This window comes from Aethalodelphis obliquidens, unplaced genomic scaffold (genome assembly GCF_003676395.1).
Source record: "Aethalodelphis obliquidens isolate GAN/ISIS:26980383/991018 unplaced genomic scaffold, ASM367639v1 scaffold3, whole genome shotgun sequence".
NCBI classification, from domain to species: Eukaryota; Metazoa; Chordata; class Mammalia; order Artiodactyla; family Delphinidae; genus Aethalodelphis; species Aethalodelphis obliquidens.
The window spans coordinates 84,027,965-84,037,729 of NW_020837947.1; positions in this window are offsets into that span (position 1 = coordinate 84,027,965).

Sequence of the window (9,765 nt, forward strand, 5' to 3'; positions counted from 1 at the left end):
AATGAAAGCTGGGAGCAAACAAGTAGATTTAGATGTATTCTTAAGAAGTGTTGGAGTTGAGGGAAATTAGCCAGATCCTCTGCTTTGCTCTGGAAACTAAGAGATGGTGAACTCTATTGTTCAGGAAAGCAAACAGGGCAGAGTGATAGAGGTTCACAGTAGGTGCTCCGGGAATTGGAGGAGAATGTTGGAAACAAATAAACAAACAAGTGAAGGAATGGTGTGCAGAGTGACAAAGACAAGCCATCATTGGCTGGAAATCATGGATTTGTGTTAGTATTAATTGAAGATTTTACATGTTTTTTTTCTCTCCCAATGGGCTCGGTAGTCTAGATGGCAAGAAGACCTACATCTGGATTGAGACAGAGAGGGTCAATGTGTTAGAAGGATGAGAAGCTTAGCACTGCTTTGGGAGTGGAATCAAAGCCTTGGACCTTGGGATCCATATTGTACAGGAAAGGAGAGAACTCAGAAGAAGGGTGTTGATAAACCATGGGAAAAAGAGATTGGTCAAGATGCAGGTGTCCTGAAGAGGCAAAAGCAGGTATCTAAGAGCTCTGGGGAGGAGAGGATGCTGCAGGCAAAGGGTGGTACAATTGGTCTTTAAAATTTCAGAAGTACACCAATATGCTCTTAGAGAGCTGGGCTTTATCTTCTTGCGATGCAGAGAGTGAGCCCTGGGGCTTTCAACTGAATCAGAAATGGAATTGGAGGAAGTGACCTACTTACTAACTCACCAGACAGAGATATGGAACTTGATAGAAAAAAAATACTCACCTAGAAATTTGTTTTATCAAGATTAACTAAGAATAGAGCATAAGAGATAGAAAAGGCAGGGAAAGTAGGGGAGAAAGGGCCAGAGTGAGTAAAGATTCATTGTGCTTTGCTTTGGGGGGCATCTAATTTACAATCTCTTTGCCATTTCTATTCAAACTTCTAACTACTTCCATCTCTATCACACAGTGCAAGGAAAGTGGGCCTGCTCCCAATTGGCTGATTAATTCACTGCCTTAAGTAAAGTTACTTTGCTGCCTAAATACACATACTGGTTGTGATATAGGGATTTTCTCATTGAAAACTCTGAGCAGATTTCCCACCACTTTGTGATTCAGGAGTGAAGGTGTGTGATTGTTTTAATAACTCAAGGGAATCTGCTCATCATAGTACTTATTCACCTAGATAGGTTTATCTCATGAACACCAGTATTGGCCAAAGAAAAGGAAAAAACAGGCTAGAGGTACTTTTTCACAGCCAGTTTCCTGGAGGTTCAAGGATTTTATTTTTGTGTTACACAACTTACAATCCCCAAATAAAATGTTTTTATGGATTTAAGTATCTAGTTCAAAAAGTTTTCGAGTTATTAAAAAAAATAAATCATTAATGAAATGCACTCAGTCTGCAAAGTGCATTTTCATATATATCAATCAAACTCCGCTCACAATTCCAGGGAAAGTTCAGTGAGGGACATACAATACACAAACTATCATAACACAAGTTTTCACAGTAGTTTACCCAAAAAGTGCTTTCTAGCTCCTGAGTTGATCCTAGCTAAATCTTCTGAGGTAAGTATAATAGTATCATTTTCATTTTATCAGTAAAATAGGGAAAACTCAGTTTGTGTTATATGACATGTTAAAAGTCACAAAGGCACTAAATTTTGGAGAATGGATTATCCACTAAAGTATAGTATCTTTTGGGAAATTTTCTGAACCCAAGTTGACAAAGACCAAGTTGTGAAGAGCAAGAACCTAGTTATGGAAAAAGATTTTGTCCCTTCAACATTTCTCTATTGAGAATCTGTGAGGTGCGAGGGCTGCTTGAAGAACCGGGATTACAAATTCAATAACACAGCTTTTGCCTTCGTAAAGCTCTCATTGCAGTAATATTTACATATTAAAGCAGTCTGAGTTACATAAATATATTTTAAAGGGAAATTAGAAAAGATAAGCAGAGTAAGTTGTGAAGTAAATGTTTTGGACTTCAGAATAGGTGTGTACATTTTAGACAGGAATGGTCATATAGGATATATGGCAAAGGTGATTCTGAGCAGTCATCCCAATGAACAGGAGAGGCAGAGCCAAGTGAACCCTAGATTTTGATGGTGATTATCCCTGGTTACTTCCTAAAAGTCAGGAGAATTTAAAGACAGGGTATGACAAGGAAATGGACAAAGTTGAAGCATGAGGTTAGGTCTCTGAGGGGCAATACAGTCTAATGCAGGATCTAAAACTGTAGGACCCCACAGCATCCAGATAGATCCAACTGTATCTGAAGGCTGGTCAATGGAACCCATGGCACATTGGAAAGCATGTAAGCTACTGAGATAAATGATCACTAGTAAGCCTGCTTTTTTTTTGCGGTACGCGGACCTCTAACTGTTGTGGCCTCTCCCGTTGCAGAGCACAGGCTCCGGATGCACAGGCTCAGTGGTCATGGCTCATGGGCCCAGCCGCTCTGTGGCACAGGGGATCCTCCCGGACCGGGGCACAAACCCATGTCCCCTGCATCAGCAGGCGGACTCTCAACCACTGCACCAGGGAAGCCCTATGCCTGATTTTTAATATCTGAGAGGGTGAGTATTCTCATATATTTAATTATTCAAGAGTACATTGGAGGAGGCCATGGAGAGGACATGACCACCCACTGATCTGGGCAGTAGAAAGCTTCTCATCCCCTTCCTTGTCTTTGGGATATATGTTCTGCCCACAGTTTCCACAGCCAAGCCATTATCAACCTTGAGAGAGCCCATTTGAACTGGGTGAGCAGGGAGAGCTACTCATCTGTGGTCACCCAAGATAAGCCTCTTATTTATTAAACCTGCCACCTACCAGTCTGGAATGATCTGCCTCTTTCTTCCGTCTCTCCTTGCCCTCTGTGTTCAGGGGCCAATTTCAGATTTTGCCAGTGGAACTCCCAAATTTTTAAACCAACAAAGAGGCATGTAATTAAAATTTTATGTGAAATCTGTGAATTGGTATAAATGTGTCACATAATTTAAAAGTGTGTACTAAAACTGTGTGAGTCAGAGAAATGCCTGCAGTTCAGATAACAGCCTAAAGGTGTCTGGTTTGTGTTCTCTGGTCTGAAGGAAACCACATTCACTGGATTATGTATTTGAAGGCTCAGGACCTCCCGTGGTTGCCTCTGTCCTGCTATGTAATGTAAAGCAATAACTTCGAGGCTCTTTGCTTCTGTTGTCAAACCCAAATTTGTGTGCCTGATACTCAGTGAGGCCAAAAACTGAAATGTTGGAGTTTGGAAAGGAGAAAAGTTTATTGCAGGGCCAAGCAAGGAAAAAGGGTGGCTTACACTCAAAAGAGCCAAACTCCTGGATGGGTTTCACGGAAGAGTTTTTAAAGACAAATTTGGGGGCAAGGCTGGCAGGTGTGTGACTTTCTTCTGATTGGTTGGTGGTGAAGTAATGAAGCCTAATCCAGCTTCTGTACCCTGACACCAAATTAAATCTCAGAGACAGGGTTTTGGGTGAAGTAGAAAAGAATAGCTTTATTGCTTTGCTAGGCAAAGGGGGCCACAGCAGGCTAGTGTCCTCAAAACCATGTGTCCCAACCTGGAGGGGGTATTGAGGAGTCTTATAGTCATGGTTCAAAGAGGGCGTGGTCATCTCGTGGACATTCTTCTGATTGGTTGGTGGGGAGGTAAGAGGGAGTTGGCATCATCAATCTTCTGGTTCCAACTGCTCTGGGGTCTACATGCTTGTGGGCACCATACTGTTAATTTCTCCCACTTGATGAGGGTTTCAGTATCTGAAAAACAGCCTAAAGACATTGTTATGTGTACCCCTTGAGAAGGAGCCAGGACCCTGCCCCAAGGCTGCACTATTGTTTCTTGACTGTCCCTCCTTTGTCTCTGTATCCCCTCCCTTCCCTAATTAACAACTGTTTGAATCTGCTTGTTGGAACTCAGGTCATGGAAGTTGAATGAAGCATTTCCTGTAATCAAGAAATGGAGGACACACAAAGGCTTTTGTGCCCAGGAGACCCACAGGGTCCTCTGTGGTTTCAGTAACAGGGTGGTGTTCCTAAACTCTCAATCTTTAGCCTTCTGATTCCAACCAGTCCGGAGTCCACCTGCTTATGCTCATCCTGAAGTTACCATCCTCCACATGGGTGGGGACCTTAGTTTCTGCAGAAGAACTCAGAGGTATTGTTATGTATATTCCTTCAGGAGGAACTAGGACCCTGCTTAATGACTGCACTATTTTTTCATGACTGTTCCTCCCTTGTTTCTTCATTCCCTTCTTTCCCTGATTAGCAACTGTTTGAATCGGCCCTTTGGAACTCAGGGAAGATCTAGGAGGCTTAAGCCTTTTTCTTATGAACAGGAGAGACAGAAAGGCTTTGGTACCCAGGAGGGCCCCACAGGGTCCTGCTTGGTTTCACTTACATTTACTCAACAAAACAATGGGATGATATCTGACATCTATCTTAGGTCTGCTAATATGTCCAAGTGAGATAATGTAGAATGGGATATGAAAGTTTCAAAATGTTATTGAGAAATACTTTGATTATTGACAAGGATGATTTATAAATCATTACAAAGATCTATTACTAGTCAACAAATAAAATATTTTTCCTGTGTTGTCAATTCTCTGTTCAGCCTGGAATATTGTTTGTTTACTGTCTTCAGAAGAAACTATTATCACTTTAAAACGTGTAAAATATCACCGGGAAACACAATTTATCACTTGGTCAGACTCAGTAGGAAGTAGGTTAACACATTCCTTTAACAAGTGTTATTTAGGCTCTAAAATTTGAAGGGATGTGGGTCCTCTGAGATTGGGGTTAATTTTGATATGACTGATTCTTTACTGGTTCTTTTCAATGTGACTTGTAACTAAACTGAATTTTTTGAAAATATCTTAATCACACCACAGTGCTATTAAATAAATGGACTTAGAAATGTGAGATGTTTAGCAATTGAAATACCACCTAAAACCTTAATTTCATACCTTTCTTGAAGAATTAAAATATCTGGGTATACTTACATTTTTATAGCAAGAATTAGTTGAACTGAGTAATAATTTTTCATTTAAGTAGATTATGAGCCTTCCAATTTGTGATGGGCCCATTAACCAGCCCTTCCCCCATTCCTCAGTGGAGTTTAAATTATCTAAACAATTTAAATGTGTAGGGGGGATGAAATTGGGACCAATGAATATGAATGTTGCCAAAACTGACTAGACTGTACCTGGTTCCCATGGGCAGCTGGAAATTTCAAACTCTGTGTCCAAAAAGATGTAGTAAACTTGGTCTTGGTTTGGGAAGTTGTGAGTATCAAACAGTAAACTTTCATGAGTAGCATCTGGGGGCAGAGGTAGTAGACTCTAAAAGCAACGCCTATAAGTGACTAGAACTGAATCAGTTCAGTGACTTCATTGTGATGCCAAAAATTCAGCCTCTGTACACCAGTGCTGAATCGAATCTCGGACACAGAGTTTTGGGTGAAATAGAAAATAGCTTTATTGCTTTGCCAGGCAAAGGGGGACACAGAGAGCTCCTGTCTTCGAAAACTGTGTGTCTCAACTCAGGAGGGGTTTTATAGCAGTAGTTCAAGGGTGGGGTTGCTGACAAGATTAGGGTGTGTGCAGGGTCTCAGGTGGTCTCCTAATTTTGATGACCTTCTCTGGTCCCTTTAATCTTGCCTCAGGTGGTTTCTTGGCTACTCGTCCCCTGATTAGCAAAGGTTTGAATCTGCCCTTTGGAACTCAGGGAATGTCATGGAGGCTGGAGTCTTATCTACAAGAAACAGGGCACAAAAATGCTTCCTTGCCCAGGAGACCCACAGGGTCCTTCTTGGTTTCATATTCACATTGTTCAACATATCAAGAGTGCATTCCTTTCCATGGCAATGGTCTTCTCTCTCTTTCTTGATTGTTCAAAATTTTCATCAAAAAATGTGAACTACGGCTTTATTGATTTTTTTCTATTGTTAGTATTCTATTGTATTGATTTCCTCTGTCTTTATTATTTTCTTTCTTCTATTTATTTTGGATTGTATTAGAGAAAAAACAGAGCTGGACAGTAGTTAAAGTGGAAGAAATAGATCTTATTCAGGAATTATTACAATAGAGGAAAATGACATCAGTGTAGAATTGGGTTCAATCTCAGTCTCCAAGACAGCATGGGCACATGGAGACTTACAGTCAAGGAGCAGGGCAGGCCAGTGGATGGAGAAGTACTAAGAGGTAACAACTGGGATGGGGGTGGGGTTGGCTAAATTGACTTGTCAGGATTCTTGCTGAATGCAGGCCAGAGTGATCCGACCTCACCTGGGGGAATGTGGGGGAAGATGAATTTCATATCAAGGTGAGATCATGCAGGTGGAGGATTTTCCATAAAATGACTTAGCAAAATTCTTAATGAACTGGGCCATGTAGGCCCAACAAGGATGAACAGGAAAGCCCAAGATTGAAGCCTAGCTGAGAAGCAGCCTTAGAGCAGACAGACTAAAGTTCGGTCAAGAACAGTCTTTGTCAGTTGAACTCACTATAATATTGGTTTCTTAAGATGTAAGTCCAAGTAATTTATTTTACAATTTCTTCTTTCCTAGTGTAACCATTTCAAGCCATAAATTTTCCTAGTTTGGCAGCATTCCACAAATTTTAATATGCTGTGTTTTCATTATCATTCAGTTTGAAATATTTTCTAATCTTCCTGGTGATGCCTTTTTTCTTCATGGGTTGTTTTCTTCATGGGTTGCTTAATTTTCAAATATTTGTGGGAGCTTCTCAGGTATTAAAAAAATTGATTTTCAGGTTAATACTATTGGGGTCTGATAAAGTGCTTTGCATGATTTTAGTATTTTGGAGTGTGTTGAGACACATTTGTGATGTAGTATATAGTCTGTCATGGTTATTGTTCATGTGCCCTGGGAATGAATGTGTATTCTGGAGTTATTGGCTATAGTGTTCCATAAAAATTAGATCAAGTTGGTTGATACTATTTTTCATTTAAGTTATAGCCTTACTAATATTTGACTGATGTTTCAATCATAAAGACAGGTGTGCTAAAATTTCTGAATATGATTGTGGATTTGCCTATTTCTCTTGTTCTATCAATTTTTGCTTCCTGTATTTTGGATCACTCTTATGAAATGCACACACATTAATTCACACAGGATCAATCAACGCTTTTGTCATTAAGAAGAGCTCCTCTTTATCCTGGTAATACATGTTTTTAAGTCTACTATGACATTAACATGGTCATACCAGCTTTCTTATGTATTGTTTGTTCCGTCTACTTACTTTACTTTGTCTATGTCTTTGTATTTAAAATCTATCTCTTATAAAATGCATCAAATTGGATCTTGCTGCTGTATTCATCTGACAATCTTTGCCTTTTAATTCAAGTGTGTAGTCAATTTTAATTTCATGTAAGGATTGACATGCTGTTTGTCCCCTGTGTTTCTTCATTTCCTGTCTTGTTATAAATTATTTTTTACTATTCCATTTTTGTTTTCTATTGGACTACATGTTGGGGATGGTGTGTGTGTGTGTGTGTGTGTGTGTGTGTGTACCTTCTATTCAAACGCATCCTGAGCCTGCTTGACCATTTTTATTCCTCCCAGCTCCAAGCAACCTTTCTCTCTGTTCTCCCACAGAATAATTGTAGCTGTAGTAAATATCACTCTTATTGTAGGGAAAATAGTACATTTTGAGACATCTTTGCTTTAGTTCAATTTTTAAACTTTTTTAATAGTCAATTGTTTAATGAAGCTAAATCATTCCCTAATTCTGTGGATATATGTGTTACAGCTGCTTATTAACGCCCACAGGTCTATTTATTTTTCTATACTGCAGCTTTGAGAAAGATTTAGGCTTTTGGAAGGCAAACTATTTTTCATTTCTTAAAAGTCTTTTACTACATAGTTTCTTTGTGTCCCATTATAAACTAAAGCACAGGTGGTTTAAAATATATTTTGCTGCACCTTTGTGTTGTGTTATTTGTCAAATTCTAAAAGGATTCCAATATTTTTTTCTTCCTTCTCCCTGGTGTAGAACTAAGAATGAATTATAATCTAGAGCAAATAAAAACCTTCCCTAGGAAAACGGTTATTATCAAAGCTAAAAATATATTGTATGGACCATTCTTTCTACATGTGCCTATTTTAAAGTGTAATTATCTCCATTCTCATACATTTAATTTATCTGCTTCTGAGTCAGAAGGCTACAAGCTCCATCAGTCCCTAGTTTCTCAGATTCCCCTTTCCACCCACTACACTTCATAACAACACCCCTTTGATGGATTGTGTATCTAACGGTCCTTTTTTTTCCCTTTTTTTTCTTCCTTTCTTTCTTCATTTATTTTTCTTTCTTTCTTTCTTTCTTTCTTTCTTTCTTTCTTTCTTCTATTTTCAGTATCAAATCTGTATTGAAGATTAATGGAACAGGGGAAGGACATAAATAAATATGCTCACCCCCAAAAGATGAGTCATGATTGCTCTAACCCAACTGGGGAAATCCCATTCCTTTATGCCAGTTTATGAGAGGCTATGATCCAAATCCAACCAATTAAATGTAAAAGGAAATTTGCTGGGGGAGGCAGAGATGGAGAAGTTCTCCATCTCTAATAAAAACAAGCACAAAAAGAAAAGGTTCCTTTTGCATCCATCATCTTTCTTGCTCCTTGGGAAACTATTCTATGAGGATGTGATGCTTCACATTGTGGGTACTACTATGATAAATAAACCCCAAACTTTAAAGAAAGAGGGAAGACCTTTGGTCTTTCATAATATAATTAAACCAATGATCCAAATATGGAATCAAATTTTTCAAGACTTTTTGTAATGTAAGAAATAATATGACTTTCTAGATTATGACACTGTTTGTAAGGTTTCATAGAGAAGAAGGCATTCTAATTGAAAGAGTCCATAAGAAAGGCTAAGGTCAGCTCAATTATAAGAATTTTATAGAATACTATCTTTCTGTCTCTATTTCTTTGGGATTAGTGACCTTGACTTCATCTCACTGAGGTAGTAATCTTTCAGTTTTGAGAGTGGGTTTAGGAAAAATAGTAGATATTGGCTTGATTCAATTTGGGGAGTTAGACTGTCCCTAAACTAGTTAAATACACATGCCTTATGGTCCATAGAGTCCAGATATGTAGAGTACGATACTGAGGTTCTGAAATTTGGGTTCAGAGAGGAGCTTTGATAGTTGACAATTACTCCTTTAAAATTGATTTTTACGTATGTATGTATTATATGTATGTATGTAGTATCTGCCTATATCTATCTATCTATTTATCTATCTATCTATCATCTGTCTATCATCTACTTATCTATCTAATCTATCTATCCATCCCTTGGAGATATAACTGAGATTGAGTTAGAGTTGGTTGTTCTATTCCAGAGATAGAGTATTTCTAGGTCTCCTGAATAAATACCATCCTAACTCCTATACCTGCTTACAAACATTGGTGTATACGAGTAATATAAATATAAGATATTCAGCTTTATAACTCAAATTAAAAATACTCCAGAGCATTACAGCCCAAGTTGCAAACCTGTTTCAATTTTATTTTATTTTTAAAAGTGATTCAGTTACACATATGCATATATCCATTCTTTTCCAGATTATTTTCACATACAGGTAACCACAGAATATTGAGTAGAGTTCCCTGTGCTATACAGTAAGTCATTGTTGATTATCTATTTTATATATACTATGTGTATATGTTAACCCAAAACTCCTAATTTATCCCTCACCTTCACTTTTCCCCTTTGGTAACAATAAGTTTCTTTTTG